Source organism: Ambystoma mexicanum, chromosome 7q (genome assembly GCF_040938575.1).
Source record: "Ambystoma mexicanum isolate Mex_15411 chromosome 7q, UKY_AmexF1_1, whole genome shotgun sequence".
NCBI lineage: Eukaryota > Metazoa > Chordata > Amphibia > Caudata > Ambystomatidae > Ambystoma > Ambystoma mexicanum.
Genome location: NC_090941.1, coordinates 855,851,514 through 855,866,750, shown reverse-complemented (window position 1 = coordinate 855,866,750; position 15,237 = coordinate 855,851,514). Strand labels below are relative to the sequence as shown.

The 15,237-nt window shown below is 43.5% G+C and overlaps 1 pseudogene; it reads left to right on the top strand.

Moving 5' to 3' along the window:
* Positions 1-14,444: 14,444 nt before the first annotated feature.
* LOC138528823 (FANCD2 opposite strand protein-like) lies at positions 14,445-14,981 on the top strand (annotated as a pseudogene).
* The last annotated feature ends 256 nt before the right edge of the window (positions 14,982-15,237 follow it).

Genomic DNA, 15,237 nt, shown 5'->3' with positions numbered 1-15,237 from the left:
GTGAAAAAGGGGTCACATAATAAACGGCAGCAGTTACCATCACCGGGACAGAAGGAGATGATGAACGAATTATCATTGCTAAAACAGGTGGGGGCAGACTTGAAAGAATGTCTATTGAAAACACAGGTACTACTGCAGCAAGTAGCAGGACATAATAGAGGGAGAGGGAATGCACAATGAAGGAGTAATTTGAATATGCATGGGGGAACAGTGGGACCAAATCAGTGTGCGTATTGTAAGGAGGAAGGACATTGGTGAGCGCAATGTCCGCATCTACAGAATAGAAATGGGTCTGGTCAGAGGAGACAGCATAGAGGACACCCAGGAGCGAATGGACCAAATAGGAATAGTATGCAGCAGCATCACAATAACGGAGGTAATCAAAACCAAGGCCAAAACCAAAAGGCCCCAAACCAGAGTCAGGGACAGCAAAATCAACAATATGGAAACCAGAGTGGGGGAAATAGAGGAAAGAGTGGGAAAGTTGTTGATACACAGCCAAACACGTATTACAGTAATAGTAATGATTACACATCGGATGATGTGTTATTTCCCCAATAGGACAGCCCAGGACACTGGTCGGAACCAGTGTCTATTCCCGTGAATCAGAGAGGACCCTACGTAGAAATGAGAGTCAGGAATGAGGAGCACCGCTTTCTTGTAGATAGAGGAGCACAGAAGTGTTCAATAGACCACCACTTGGTTAAGGATATACCACTGTCAGGGCAAAAGAATGTTTCCGTAGGGTTCGCAGGTACACCAGTCATAAACCCAATGTCCAAACCAGCCCCAGTTACAATAGGACCATTTACTGAACATTGTCCATTCCTTTTAACAGAAAATTATGGGGAGAACTTGTTGGGATTAAATGTGTTGAAAAAACTAGGTTCCGTTATACATTGCATGGCAGACGGAGTGTTCCCAACGATTTGGCCACATGATGCCCTTGTGTCAGAATTCATGTCCGAAACGTTACCAGGGGAATTAAGTAAAGTACCAACCTGTATATGGGCAATGCATGAAAATGATGTAGGATGTTTAAAGATAGAGCCAGTAAAGATCATTTTGAAAGAAGGTGTTACCCTACCGCAAATACCCCAATACAGAATTTCGGCTGAAGGTGAGAAAGGATTGAAGAGTATTGTTACAGATTTGGTGAAATTAGGGGTAATCGAGGAAATTACAGGCAGTACATGCAACAGCCCGATTCTTCCAGTTTATAAAAATGAGGCAATGAGATACCATACCATTTTATAATTGATTTGCGCGCATTGAACAAGGTAGTAGATCCACAATTTCCTCTAGTGCCAGATGTCAATACAATATTGACAATGATACCTGTTTCAGCAGAATATTTTAGTGTAGTAGATTTGAAAAACGCGTTCTTCAGTATTCCAGTGGACAAGGACAGCAGATATTTGTTCGCGTTCACATTAGGAGGACGATCATTTACATTTATGCGGATTCCGTAAAGTTACACGGAAAGTCCAAGTGTTTACAGGTAGAGCATTAAATGAGCAGCTAGACATGCTAGAATTACCCGTGGGTTGTGTACTCTTGCAATACATAGACGATCTACTGCTAGCTGCAGACACAGAGGAGATTTGCAAAGAAAGCACTGTATTACTACTGTCACACCTAGCGAGACATGGCCATAAAGCTAGTTTGAAGAAATTCCAATATAATCGAAAGGAGGTGTCCTATTTGGGCTACCTATTTTCGAAAGGAGGGAGCAGACTAACGCCAGAACGCATAGAAAGTATTTCTTGTATGCCTATCCCAAAGACACAAAAAGGAGTCATAGCCATAATAGGCATGGCTTCATATTGCCGACAATGGATTGGTAATTTTGCGTTAATTGTGAAGCCGTTGGTGAATTTGACTAGAAAGGATGCGGTTATGTCTTTGCAGTGGGATGAGGAATGTCAGAAAGCATTTGATGGATTGAAAACTGCATTATGCTCGGCTCCAGTTTTGGGTACACCGAATTATGAGAACATTTTTAGACTATTTGTGTGTGAAAGTTAAGGATGTGCATTAGCGGTTTTGACACAGGAACAAGGTGGAAGAAATAGGCAATGCAGCTATTTTTCTTATGCGCTGGACCCTGTAGCGCACGCACTACCACGATGTTTGCGATCTGTCGCGGTGGCTGCTGCGTCAGTCAAACAAACGGCAGGGATGGTATTGGGGCCCACTTTAATTTTGATGGTGCCACATGCCATAGACGTTCTATTAAATAGGACACAGACGCAACACCTCACCTCTGCTAGATTGACAAGATATAAGATTATCTTGTTCGCGCCCCATATCCAAATCCTGAGGTGTAGCACATTGAATCCTGCAGAATTAATGCCACCAACCATAAAAGAAATTGGGTAGGATGAATCACCCCCCCACGATTGCTTAATGGTCACTGAGGAAGAAACCAAGGGGAGAGTTGATTTAAGTGATATCCCACAGAAAGAGCCAGATGGAGAGTTATTTTGTGACGGCTCATGTTTTAAATTACCAGATGGCACGACAAATGCCGCATATGCTATCACTACCCTAGAGAACGTTGTAGAAAGCAAAAGAATTCCCTATAATTCGGCACAAGCCGCAGAGATAATAGCATTAACCAAAGGCTGCGAGATTTCTGAAAATTTGAATGTGAATATATATACTGATAGTATGCTTTTGGAGTGGTTCATAACTTTGGTCGACTCTGGGCTGAGAGAGGGTTTTTGACATCACTTGGCGCCAGAATTCAACATGGCCCTTTGATTGTATGATTACTGTCTGCACTCACGCTTCCAAAGCGCCTAGCAATAGTGAAATGCGAGGCACACAAAAAGGTAACATGCAAAGTAGGAGAGGGAAACGCGTTTGCAGACAGAATTGCGAAACTGCCACTGATTTAGATACCAAAATTATGATGGTTCAGACTGAGGAAGTACCCTGTATGATAGAAAATGGAGTTGCCACTGTCAAAGAAATGCAGGCCGAAGCTACGGCCGATGAAATACAGGGGTGGGCAGAGGGATCTGCTGAGTTGGATCTGGAGGGTTGTTGGGTGAACAAGGGAACTAGAAACTGGATGTTGCCAAATTCATACGTGACTGCAATGGTCACAATGGCCCACAGCCCTACGCACATCTGTGCGAAGAAAATAATACAGCACCTTTCTACAGTTTGGCAGAATGTAAACATAAAAAAGAATGCAGAGAGGTTGGTGCAGAACTGTATCACATGTTTGCAACACAATCTAGGAAAGGGAACAGTGACTCCAACAGGCAGTTTTGGCCCGCCCTCTATGCCATTTGATGTGATCCATTTTGATTTCATAGACATGGAGAGATGCCAAAACTTAAAATACGTCTTGGTGGTGATCTGTGCATTCAGTAAGTGGGTGGAGGCATATCCCTTGAAGGACTGCACAGCAATGAGCACGGCAAAAGTAATGCTTAAGGAGTACTTTTCCAGATTTGGCTTGCCCCGTGTCCTATTATGGACCACATTTTGTGGGCGCAGTGGTATTACTGATATGTGCTGGTCTTCAGATTGATAAGAGATTCCATAGTTCAAGGCATCCGAATTCTGCCAATCTGGTGGAGAGGCACAACGGGATTCTTAAATCAAAGATTTGCAAGATTTGTGCGGAAGCAAGTTGAGTTGGGTGGATGCATTACCAATAGCACTATTATGCATGCGGACGCCTGTACAGGCTAAAACGGGGCTTTCCCCGTACAAGATCGTGATGGGGAGGCCGTCAAATGTATGGTGCGCACCGCAGCCAAAACGACTTGGTGAGGTAGAACATCCTGTGCTTAGTACTTATTGTGGCCTTTTAAATGCAGAAATTGTGTTTGGTTCATCAGCAGGTGCAGGAGGCATTACCAGTGAGATACACCGGTCCGGGGCACGCGCTGGAGCCAGGCGAATGAGTGCTGCTAAAACATTTTGAAAGAAAGTCATCATTAGCACCCAGGTGGCGCGGGCCTTATCAAGTACTCTTGGCGACGCAGACGGCAATAAGGGTGGATGGAAGGAAGTCGTGGATCCATGCCACCCATGCCAACTGCACTGAAAGACTTGCCTGACACTGATGACCGGAAAGAGACAGCGGTCCCAGAAACGAAAGAAACTGTTGCCAGTAAGCAGCCACCTAATCTGCCAAAATGGGAAGTGAAACTCGAAACAAAGCCTGAGACGATTGCCAAAGAGGGGGAAGGGGAAAAAGTGCCCCAACGTTGCCCAGCAGAATCGACATCACTGTTGGCCGAAACAAAATCTGCCTTGCAAATACCAGCAGAAACAAATTGTGTACCCCTTTTTCGGCCACCAGCACTTGCCAGCATGCCAAAGAACGGATCTGCATCATTGGCGCGGCGCACACCAGCACCTGCAGTAGCACCACAGGCTGACTTTGAGCCTGAATCTGGAAGTGCACCGGCACTGTTCACGGATCACACGATACCATGAGTGAGGCGATACAACCTGCGGCCTCGAAAGACAAAGTGATCCGCAGTTCTTTTTTGATGTTTATGTCAACCTCTGGTTCAGCTCATGGACGAAGAAGGAACTAGAGGTGTAGAGGAGAGAAGCATGAGAATTGTGCAAGTCGTACAATTCAAGACTCGCTGCTCCTCGGTGCAATCATAAAAGTACATGTGTCAGGAACCAGAGCGGACAAGCTGGGTGCACATGGTACTAAGGCAATGAGATAACTGATTAAAAGTACATGTGTCAGGAACCAGACAAGACAAGCTGGGCGCACATGGTACGAAGGCAATAAGATAACTGATCAAAGGTCCTCTGAGTAGTATAAGAAAGGACAAGTGATCTTGCCTAAAAACGAATAAACAAATCCAGGCTAAAAAGGACAGGCAGAACTGAACTGTGACAATTCCGTTGAACTTATTGACATCAGAGCAAGCGCGACGAAGAGAGATATCCACAACGAACTGTGATAAGAAAGAAGAAGGACGGCGAGAAACATGCCGGGACCGGTTCCAGCCTCCTCCTGCACCACCACTGCTGAGAATGAGTCAATTATAAAGACTGTAAGCTTAAGAAAAACGCATGGTAAAACGAATTGTATGCTGGTACTGACAATAATAATGTGCTTTATGAGCGTGGTAGCACCAATATCGACAGCCCTAATATTATGGTATGTGGAAGCAATACACTCATTAGAAATGTTTTTACCAATAATTAATATATCCACTACTGAAAGCCCGGTTCAGGTGATTACTTATACCCTGCCCCCAATGGAAGAAAGACACAAGGAAGGTTTTGGACATAATACATTGCTATTGATCATGAACATGACACATGCAATTCTAAAGAAAACAAACTGCTGGGTATGTGCCCATTTACCAGAGCATGCTGGGAAAGGAATAGGGTGGTATGTACATCCATTACCATTAAGTTCTGCATGTAGTGCATCTTTAGGTGCAATGTTTTATGGGAAATGGAATGAGAGTAGTACGGGTCAATTAGACAGAACCAACATGAATGAGTTTGAGGAGATAATAATGAAGCCTGTGGGTTGTTCCATTTTCCATAAAGCACAAGTAATAGCCCCAGAGCCCACGAGGAAAAGTACACGAAAGATAACACGACAAAATAGATGAGATAGATTGTCCCCACCAGAAAAAACATCTGTAATGACGTTTCGTGTAAGAACAGAAGGGGAGAAAGATGCAATCCCCCCATCTTACACGGTGAATTATAGCCCAAGAACTGTCCCTTTTTGTCTAAAAAAGAAAGGCTCCTTTTCAGTCGGAACATATACTGGATGCATGAATACAGTGATATTGAAATGGGAAATAGAACCAGTATATGTAGGTGATCCAGTTTATTTTATATGTGCAGAGAAAGCATATCCTTGGTTGCCCAGAAACTGGGGAGGTACATGTTACCTAGGTCTACTGTTCCCAGGAGTATTCCTCTTAGAAACAGCAGACATGGCCAGACTATCCAGAACTAGAGTCGAAAGGACTGACAAGAGTGTTTTAATAGCAACTGATGTAGCACAATCATTCATTCCATTCTTAGGGCAGATAGTGAACTCCTATGATATAAGGCGACTGTCCAGAATCCTAAAAAATACAATAAACACAACAGATATACTATTTAACATGACGTTGGAAGAAAGAGGAATCAGGTTAATGATGCTGCAAAATAGATTGGCTGTCGATGTGATCCTGGTTGATTGTGGGGGAATTTGCAAAATAGTGGGATCAGCGTGTTGCGTTTATGTCGATGACTATTCCCCCACGATCTTTGAAGCAATAAAGAAAATGCACGTCTTAAGCTCTGAACTCCCTACTGGAGAAGGAAGCTGGGGAATAGGATCTTGGTTTTGGGGAATACTACGTTCTTGGGGATGGAAGTTGATCTCAATATTAGTAGTGGTGTTTGGAATATTCCTAACGTGCTGTTGCTGTATACATTGTCTACCCATAGTTTGCGCTGAGGTAACTGAGGGATATACGGAAGGATGTATGCATATGATGACAAAGAAAAAACAAATTAATGGTCGAACTGACCAAGACCCAAATGAGATGAGAGCAGTAAAAGAGTTGATGGAAATAGATATTGATGAAGACGATGATGTTTACAATAGCATGCAGAATTCAGTCATAAGTACTTCAGACTCATCATCACTAGAGGAGGTTTCAATAAATAGATGAGACGTTTGGCATATGGCCAAAGGAAGGTTTGTCAGTCTAGAAAAATGGATACCTCTACTTTGTGACCGCAAACGTATTTTGGTGGCCGTGGGCCAACCGTCTCATGCACGATATGACAGAATATAGGTTTTCGAGTTTGCCAATGAACGGCCATTTTGATGTAACAAGAATCCCCATTTTGTTTTCTAACCATTGCTCATTGCTTTCTGTTCCTATTGCTTCGCAGTATATTTTCCGCTTACACTGCTCAACTGTAAAACATTGTTGTCTGTACGTAAAAAGGACAAGGAGGATAACAAGAGTTTGTTGAAACACAAACGTAGGCACGCCAGGAAGAATGCCCGGCTCCCTCCCGAATGTAGCCTTGAAGCAGAGCTGCAGGGCATTTAATCATTTCGCAGCTGCCAGCCAGTATTGTTATATGGTAGAATATGTTAGAATAATACAGCTAAAGGCTTGAATTATGCTTTTCTTACGGCCCCCCTTTGCTGAGCCCGCTAGAGCGTGTCAGCTCCCAGGACACGAATAGCACCTAATAGATAGCAAGGTCCGGAATGCAACTCTTCCCCCCCGTATGTAGCTCGCTTCCAAGAACAGAAGCGCTGTGTTCTATTCAACAACAGAAAGATGCCTCCGCACTCACAAATTGCAAATTGTTACTAGAATAGATGTTTGAAGGTGTCATAGTTGTCGGAGATGCCCATCATCACAACAAGTTCAAAGAAACCCAATAAAAGGGGGGTGTTAAACATGTCATAGCTGATTGTTTGATATGCATTTTGTATATATGTAACTGATGTATGTAATTCACTCTCTTGCGTCCCTCGAGGTCTAGAGATACACGTCGCCGGGCGTGAGACCGAGTTGGCCAACTGAGACTTTTGCTTTGCAATAAACCCTAGCTTCGGGAATACAACCTTGTGTCTGGCGTATCTATCGTGTGTGGTGACTCGCCTTGATTCCATAGACGTCAGGGACCCCTAGGGGCCCCTTTCAATTTGAGCCCCCATAGGGCTCAATAGGAATGGGGAAGGCGCTAATAACGGTACCGCACATTGCGGTACCGTTATTAGCTCTAAAGTCCCTTTGCGGGTCCCATCCTTAACACCTGGAAAAACCAGGCGTTAAGGGAGGACCCACAAAGGGAACTCGTAGTAGGGCGGTAAGGGATTACCAGCACCGGTAAGGGCACCGGTGCCAGTAATCTCTTACCGCCCACCTCGTAATGAGGCCCATTGTTTCGCTAGGATTGCCCGAAGCAGGGTTTGGAACCCACGCCTATTACCGTTAATCAGAAAGGTCCCTACGTTGAAATGATAGTGGGAAATAGGAAACATCTATTTTTGATAGATACAGGAGCACAGAAGTGTTCCATTGACCATTCACGGGTTCCAGACATTTTACTGTCAGGCAGGGGAGTTGCTAGGTCTGGAAAAGACGCGGGGCTACGCTGATTGCGGAACTGTTGGGACTGGGGGCTAGCTAGTCTTTTGGCTGTAGCTCCTGAGATTCTATCCGGGGCTACAACCAAAAGATCAGGGGCTATAGCCCCTTTAGCCCCCCCCCCTAGCAACGCCCCTGCTGTCAGGGCAAACTAATGTTTCTGTAGGGTTTTCTGGTATGCCAGTTGTTAGTCCGGTTTCTTCACTGGTACCGATTTCACTGGGTCCATTCACGGATCACTGTCCATTTCTTTTGACATCAAACTGTGGTGAGAATTTGCTGCGGTTGAATCTGTTTAAGGAATTAAATGCGGGAATTCATTGTTCTTCGGATGGAGTGCGTTTGACGATTTCACCACAGCAATTTTCTGACTCACAGTTTCTGATTAGACCTTTGCCGCCGGAATTTAGTGACGTTCCGGAGTGTATATGGGCGATTAATGACAATGATGTCAGTGTTTTACAGATTGAGCCTGTTAAAATCATTTTTAAACCTGGAGTAAACTTGCCACGTATTCCACAGTATAGGATTTCAGTTGATGGTGAGCAAGCTTTGAAGTGTATAGTGTCTGATTTTGTGCACCGTGGGGTAATTGAAGAAATTTCAGGTAGTTTGTGCAATAGTCCGATTTTACCGGTGTATAAGAAAGGATATAATGCAATTCCTTTTCGGTTCATTATTGATTTACGCGCTGTCAACAAGATTGTTGCTCCACAATTTCCTATAGTGCCTGATGTAACAACGATATTAACAATGATCCCAGCTTCTGCTACTCATTTCAGTGTCGTAGATCTTAAGAATGCTTTCTTTAGCATTCCTATACACAAGGATAGCAGATACTTGTTTGCGTTCACACTAGGGGGACGCTCGTTTACATTCACCCATGCACCACAGGGGTACACGGAAAGTCCGAGCATCTACAGTAGGGCTTTGAAAGAGCAGCTTGATACACTTGAGTTGCCTGCTACTTGTACATTGCTTCAATATGTTGACGACCTTCTTTTAGCTGCAGATTCCGAAAATGCTTGCAAGGAGGGCACAGTGTTATTGCTTATTCATCTAGCAAAGCATGGACATAAAGCTTCACTGACAAAGTTTCAATATTGTCAACAGCAGGTCACCTATTTCGGCTATCTCCTGTCAAAGGAGGGAAGAAGATTGACACCTGAACGCATTAAAATAATTTCTAGCATGTCTGTCCCAAATACACAGAAGGAAGTCAGAGCCTTTATAGGAATGGCTTCTTACTGTAGGCAGTGGATCCCGAACTTCTCACTAGTGATCAAACCAATGTTGGCATTGATAAAGAAGGGCATTTATTTGCCATTGCCGTGGAACTTGGAACACCATAAAGCTTTTGATTTGCTCAAGACCGCACTGTGTTCAGCACTGGTTTTGGGCACACGAAAATACGAAAAGGTCTTTGAGGTGTATGTGCATGAACGTGATGGATGTGCTTTGGCTGTGTTAACGCAGGAACGTGGGGGGGAGAATAGGCCGTGTGGTTACTTTTCCTCCACCCTTGATCCTGTTGCATGCACTTTGCCGAGATGTCTCAGAGCTGTTGCTGCTGCTGCTGCGTCTGTAAAACAGAGCGAGGGTATGGTCCTAGGCCATGCTTTAACCTTGTTGGTACCTCACTCGGTAGACGTTCTATTAAATAGAATGCAAACAAACATCTCACTTCCGCACGATTACCAAAATTCAAATTGATCTTGTTTGCACCGCATATTAAATTTAAGAGGTGTTGTGTACTGAATCCGGCTGAATTATTACCTCTTCCGCAAGATATTGCTTGCAGTGATGAAACGTCACATGACTGCCTTTGTACTACAGAACAAGAAACTAAAGGCAGGATTGATCTGGAAGATACACCTTTGAACAATCCACAAGGGGAGCTGTTTTGCGATGGCTCTTGTTTCAAACTTCCAGATGGAACATCCACTGCTGCTTATGCCATCACTACACTAAGCACGGTTGTGGAAACCAAAAGAATTTAGCATAACTCTGCGCAGGCCGCATAGATTATTGCATTGACTCGAGCTTGTGAACTTTCCGAAGGGCTTAGAGTAAACATATATACTGATAGTCAGTATGCTTTTGGGGTAGTTCACAACTTCGGTAACTTTGGGCAGAACGAGGTTTCTTGACCTCACATGGAACGAAGATCCAATATGGCACCTTGATAGTTCAGTTACTCTCAGCGCATGCGCTTCCCACTCAGCTAGCAATTATGAAGTGCACAGCACATCAGAAAATTACAGATGATGTAGGAAAAGGGAATGCTTTCGCTGACCAGATAGCCAAACAAACTGCTACTGATCTCTATTCAGATAAGTATACTACAAGGGAAGCCACAAATGTCTGTACTATAGATGAAGGTATTGATTCTATAAAGAATATCCAAACTGATGCCACTCTAGAGGAAACTAAGCAATGGGCTGAGGGCTTGGCGTGGTTGGATGATGATGGGTGCTGGGTGTATAACCTAGAGGGAAAAAGGATGCTGCCAGACGAGTACATCACTATGATGGTTTCAATGGCTCATGGTCCCACTCACATACGCGCTAGGAAAATTTGCAAAATGTTAGAATCTGTCTGGGTAAATGTTAACATCTCGAAAACTGCTGAGCATTTTGTCCAGAGTTTTATGGTCTGCCTGCAGCACAATATGGGGAAGGGCACATCGACACCAAAGAGTAGTTTTGGTCCACCTTCTGTCCCTTTTGAGGTAATTAATTTTGACTTTATTGAAATGGAGTGTTGTAATAATCTAAAATAAATTTTGGTTGTTATTTCTGCTTTTAATAAATGGGTTGAAGCCTTTCCTGTGAAAGATGCCACAGCAATGACAACGGCGAAAGCCATGCTTAAGGAATATTTTCCTTGGTTTGGTTTGCCGAGGGTCATCTGGTCGGACAATGGTCCACATTTTATCGCTGCTGTAATTCTACAAATATGTGCGGGATTACAGATCAATAAACGGTTCCATTCGGCCAGACATGCTCAGAGTGCTGGATTGGTAGAACGACAGAATGGAATCTTGAAGAGCAAACTCGCTAAGACGTGTGCCGGCACCAATTTGAAATGGCCGGACGCCTTACCGATAGTGTTACTCTCCATGCGCACAACCCCACAGACTAGGACTGGGCTCTCATCGTACGAGGTTGTAATGGGCAGGCCAGCTAACATTTGGAATCTTCCTAAACCTAGGGCTTTGAGGGATATAGAGCATGTACTTCTTTCTGAATATTGTCAGCGGTTAACTCAAAATTTGTATTTGATTCATCAATAGGTGCGAGAAGCCCTCCCAGCCAAATACAAGGGGCCAGGTCACAGCATCCGACCTGGTGACCGGGTGCTGACCAAAGCATTAGAAAGAGCATCCTGTCTCGCACCGCGGTTGAGAGGGCCCCATCAGGTCTTATTGGCCACACAGACTGCTGTACGAGTTGCCGGAAAGAAACACTAGATCCACGCTTCGCATGCAAGAGGATACCTTTCCTTTGGCACACGACGGAGAAGATAAGGAGAAACTTACTTGCTCTGCTCCTATTGATCAGTCAGCATTGAGCAGTACTGAGAGTGCTTCGGAGACACTCCTTGAGCCCGCGGGGCCTGGGGAAACAGTTGCTTCATCTCCACACTCTCCTACAGATCCTTTTGCATCTTTGTCTGGTTCTGCTGAAAATTCATCACTTCCATCAGGAAGCAACGTCACACTGTTCGCAGATCACACTGTACCAGGACTCACAAGGTACAATCCGCGTACACGGAGCTGGACTTACTGCACGGTTCGGCTGTGCCCACAGGGGAGTAACCATAGGGCTTGTCCTTCGCCCTATCTTTTTGCATCTGAAGGAAAGTAGGTGACTGGGGATAGAGAAATACTAAGAAAACGTATGATCAGGAGATCACCAGCAAACGGACTACAGAGGTTTCGCAGGAATTTTTTCAAAAAAGAGAATAGCTTCAATGTCTGTTATCACCCCTACTCGTGCGGAACAAACAAGTGACTGTGTGGCTAACAATGACAATGGACGATCAAATACATGGTCTTTTAAAACGTGTTGTTTTCTTGTAATTACGTTAACCAGTTTCACAATATTAGCTGCCTTAGGATTTTGGTATATGGAAGAAGTATGCCCACTTGAAACATTATTGCCTACTGAGAATGTTCCTACTGTATCTACACCTTTCATGCACATGCACACTTTATCTCCTAGAGACTCTCAACATAGACAAAGCTATCATAATAATACAAGCTATCATAATAATACATTGCTGCTTCTAATGAACGCAACTCATGCCATTTTTAACAGGACAAACAGCTGGATCTGCTTCCATTTACCGCAACATGGGGAAAAAGGGTTGGGCTGGTATATTCATCCTTTGCCTTTAACTACTGCATGTTATGCTTCTCTACGGGCACTATTCTTTGGCCGAAGGAATTATAGCATCTCAGGGAACTTTGATGGGACAAATTTGAATGAATTTGAAAGGCGCCTCTTGGATGCTCACTCTTCGCAAATAGGAGCAAGCTTAATTTTGCTTCTATTAGGCCTTCTGATAGATTGCCCCGACCTTTTAAATCTTTGATTTTTTTTTAAGATGGCTCCTGTAGGCAATAGGGATGCCACGCCACCTTCTTACACTGTTAACAATAGCCTCAACTCAGTTTCTTTTTGCAAACAGAGGAATGGTACTCAGTCAATGGGTGATTTCGAGGGTTGCACTAGTGTTGCAAACTTGACCAGTGAGGACAGACCTTTGTATATAGGCGAACCTGTCTACTTCGTTTGTGGTAATGAAGCTTATCCATGGCTACCTAGGGATTGGCAGGGAACTTGTTATTTGGGGATTCTGCTACCTGGGGTATATGTAGCTAGTACCACTGAAATCTCTAGGGCTCGTCCTAGGCGGGACGAGAATGGTGATACTTCGTCACAAGTTCTGGGGGCAGATTATGAATTCCGCGGACATTAGGAGACTAGCAAGAGTGCTGGAGAAAACCATCAACCGGACCACTGACATACTCTATAACATGACTCTAGAGCAAAAGGCAATCATATTAGTGGCACTACAAAACCGGATGGTATTAGAAGTCATCTTGGCTGAGCGTGGTGGAGTATGCAAATTAGTGGGGTCCGCTTACTGTGTTTTCGTACCAGATTCCTCCCCAACCATCTTTAAGGCAATACAAAATATGCACGTCCTAACTTCAGAAGTACATGTTCCTGAGGGAAACTGAGATCTTACTACTTGGTTCTGGGACTTCTTACGATCTTGGGGATGGAAGCTTCTCTCAGTCTTATTGATAATTTTGGGTATTCTGTTGTTTTGCTGTTGCTGTATACAATGTCTTCCTGTCATATGTTCAATGTTAGGGGGATGTTGTGATTATGGGAACGTTAGGGCGATTGATACATCTGATGAGTGTGATTCAGGATGTATGGACATTGAGATGTGGAGTTACTTGTAAAGCGACTAGTTTTTAGTTTAGCAATTGGCTTAGGCCAAAAGGAGGGCTTGTTAAATGGAAATCATATTGTGCCTCCTTTTGATTTATATTGGCCTAAGCCTAAGCCTAGTCGCTCTATGAAGAAAACCGCGTTGCAAAGTTCCGATTTTGGATTGACTTCGCCGCCATTTTAGAATCATTCGCCATTTTGATTTCTGTTAGTATATTTTCTGTTCTAAAATGGTGGACTGTGTTTTCAACATCCAACCAAGCCTGTCGACCTTTGAGTTCTGTTAATGGTTAGACTGTCCAAGAGCCGACTATTTAGACTAGGTAATGAGGCCTTGTATTGAACATGAACTGTTTTCCTAGCATTGTCTGTGCTCACAAGACTAATCCACGAAGACACATCTGGGACAATGAAGTGTAAACGCCAAACGTGGACACAGGCCGAACTCAATTGTAACATAGCTCTAAAAGATGCTTGTTGTAGGATTTGAGAGCATACGTTGTCATTGTATCACCGCGGAAATACAAACATGTATAATCCTTTGTAAAATATTATGTGAACCGAATGTGAATTAGGAATGAACTCTAGACCGCAGATTATTAACACGAAAAGGGGCTGGACAATATTATTCAGAAATGTATAAAAACACACATGTATCTAATGTCCAGCACACTCTCTCCTCTCTTTGACGGGCTGGTAGTCATTGCAGTGTTGAGAGCAAGATAGCTATCTGTATCTGTTTTTCTTTGTAACTGTACAGAATAGAAAAAGATCTGTGAATCTTTCTAGCCCGTGATTGGTGTATTTCATTTTGTGGTACTCAGCCTCGATATTTCCTTGTTTTTATAAAATGACACTATATTAGCTCTGGGCACCTTGGACTCCACTAGAGGAGTGTTTTCAGTTGCTGTGAGTTATAACACCCACGCCTTTATCAACCAGGCACTCATTCAGGGACTCACAGGCCTTCCTGAATACCCCATCAGACCAAGAAGTGCAACTCTGCTTTCAGGATCTAAGCGTTGTTCTCGAAAACACAGTCATTGATCCTGCAACCAACCTCAGACAACCACCTCACAGTTCTGGGCCTAGTCTCATAAAGAATAAGAAAGATATACTTAAGCTTCAGCCAATTAGACTCAATGTGGTGGATTTTGTATTTGGAAGAATTATCACTGGTCAGCCACCTAAGTGGAATGGTATTTGCAAAGTTTCTGATAAATCTGCCTTTAGCAAAATCATCAGCCAGTAACAAAAATTGCCCACAGGACTGAAGGAGCCTCAAATTCAAGTAACAATAGCCACGTGTAAGCAAATGCTGCGCTCAATTATGTTTCTGTATACAACATATAAGAAATGCACCTTTGTTTTACAACATTCAAAATAAAATTGCTGAAAACTTTACAGCTCGTATTCCATTTTGGGTGAAATAGTATTCAATTGCACCGTAAATGAGCAGAGAATCAATTAGCACAATAATTATGTTCTGCCAAAAGAGTAAGCATTAATGCCAAGTTGTCCTCTGCTAGAGTTTTTGTCAGTAAAAATAAAAAATACAAAATCTAAAACAGTAATCATAGCGGTACCCACGATTTGTGATTTTCGAGCTGCTTGGTTTCTGAAAGATTGAAAAAAATATGTTG